Source organism: Hippocampus comes, unplaced genomic scaffold, assembly GCF_001891065.2.
Source record: "Hippocampus comes isolate QL1 unplaced genomic scaffold, H_comes_QL1_v1.1 scaffold207, whole genome shotgun sequence".
Classification (NCBI taxonomy): Eukaryota; Metazoa; Chordata; class Actinopteri; order Syngnathiformes; family Syngnathidae; genus Hippocampus; species Hippocampus comes.
Window position 1 is genome coordinate 522,155 of NW_017805146.1, and position 1,715 is coordinate 523,869.

At 45.0% G+C, this 1,715-nt stretch overlaps 1 protein-coding gene and 1 long non-coding RNA gene across 2 annotated transcripts in view; one reads left to right on the forward strand and one right to left on the reverse strand.

The window, feature by feature from the left end:
• The window catches only part of efna1a (ephrin-A1a), a 23,820-nt gene that overhangs the window by 16,554 nt on the left and 5,551 nt on the right, over window positions 1-1,715 (reverse strand). The gene's annotated exons all lie outside the window — the stretch shown is intronic.
• Window positions 1-1,715, forward strand: part of LOC109514661 (uncharacterized) — a 7,111-nt gene that overhangs the window by 4,936 nt on the left and 460 nt on the right. The window lies entirely within an intron of this gene.

The window sequence follows — 1,715 nt, forward strand, 5'->3', positions numbered from 1 at the left end:
ATATTTTGCTGCCCTAAAAGACGGATATGCACAGATAGAATCCACTTCTGAGATATGCAGCAGAGAGTCCCAACATGTTCACTGTGACTAAAGAGAAAAAAATTCGAACGTTGTGTAACATGGGAGAGGTAAAAAGCCAGACAATTTAAGAAAAATGAAAGAAAAAAAAACACGTACTGTATTGCTGCCGGAAAAGACAAATAAGCACAAAACTAATCCAGTCCGACCATGAGATCGTGAAGACACGAAAACTTGGAATTCTCCTGCAGTATTCCATCTGATGGATGTAAACAGTAGAGCAGAAGACCTGTAATTATCCTCCAAATCCTGCTCCGAAAGTCAAACGGGCACACAATTGCAATTTCGACGTGCTTATTCAACCCCAACAACTAACGACAAATACAAAAGAAGAAGAATTCTCCTGTCGTCGTCCTTCCTTCTCATGGATGGAAATACGCAGCACGTACCGTTGGTCGAAAAAGTCAAGATGAACCTTTCGACACGTTCGACTAAACCGAACACGACGACAACGATGAGCTATGGAAAACAGGGAACCGATTCTTTTTAGGAAATGGGACCGCGGTGAGCTTTCTGACTGTAAATATTCCCGCAAATAATCCTCTTTCGGCGATCTTATTTGTGCTTTCGCGACGACTAGCTTACAGCCGCAGCCACGCACGATAAATGCAGAAAAGATTGCAGGTTGCGTGGCGACTGCACAAAAAGAAGCCAAACTTTGACAGCTAATGAATCAACATGAAGCTCTTTCGAGGACCCTTGGCTCACTTTTGAAGCCGCTTTCACCTCTTCAAAACGTGTCTTTCGGACACAGGCCTTGCTTATCCCACATTGCGCAAATGTGCCATAACAATAATAATAACAGGTTCAAAAGGGCGGAGGAGGGGGGGGTGCATGGGCTCCCTCCAGCTTTTGCATTATCATAACAACAGCAGCCGAATTGCTCGCATCACAAATTCATTGCATATGCAGGGAGGAGGTGCGGGTTAAAAAAAAAAAAAAAAAAACCCATTTAAATTTGATTGATCCAAAGCCTCTCCCGACGGTAAATGTTTAGGTCTGTTTGATCTGCCGTTGAAGCAGCAGCTCCCTTTTCAAATCACCTCAATGCAGCCTTGTTCTCTGCCGTTTTTGCGTCGAGTGTCTGTTTGGGTTCATCGTGTTCTCGCCCGTCAGAACCGTTGAAGCGACTTGTCACGAGTTGCTTAATCTGAGTAAATCTCTCTGGTGCTTGTTTGCGCAGCGGCCGATCAGAGGGGGCCCGCGTTTAGAGTCGAAGCCTTGAACAAGGCGGCCCCTTTGAGAGCCGTTGCCGCTTTTCTCCAGTAGATTTGGCTCATCAAACAGATGATGTCCTGACAAGCGTCGACGCTGTCCCGATTGTTTTGTTTACCGTAGGCCTGAACACCTGCACATGCTTCAAACGAGTCAATAGGAACGCCGTGTTTGGACCGCCGGATGTTTCTGGGAGCCAAAGCCTTCCAGCTGCTCGGCTGGTTGGCAGTTTTCTTGTGCACGCACGCTGCCTTTACTGTCGGTGGTTTAATTGTTCAAATAACTTTGGAATTGAACTTTGTGGTTCCAAAAAGACAAAAACAAAAAGCACTTGGTTTTCAACACACACAAGAAAAAAAAGCACACCACAATAAACTTTGTTCAAATGTTGTCATTGACGTTAAAACTATTGTGCATCAACA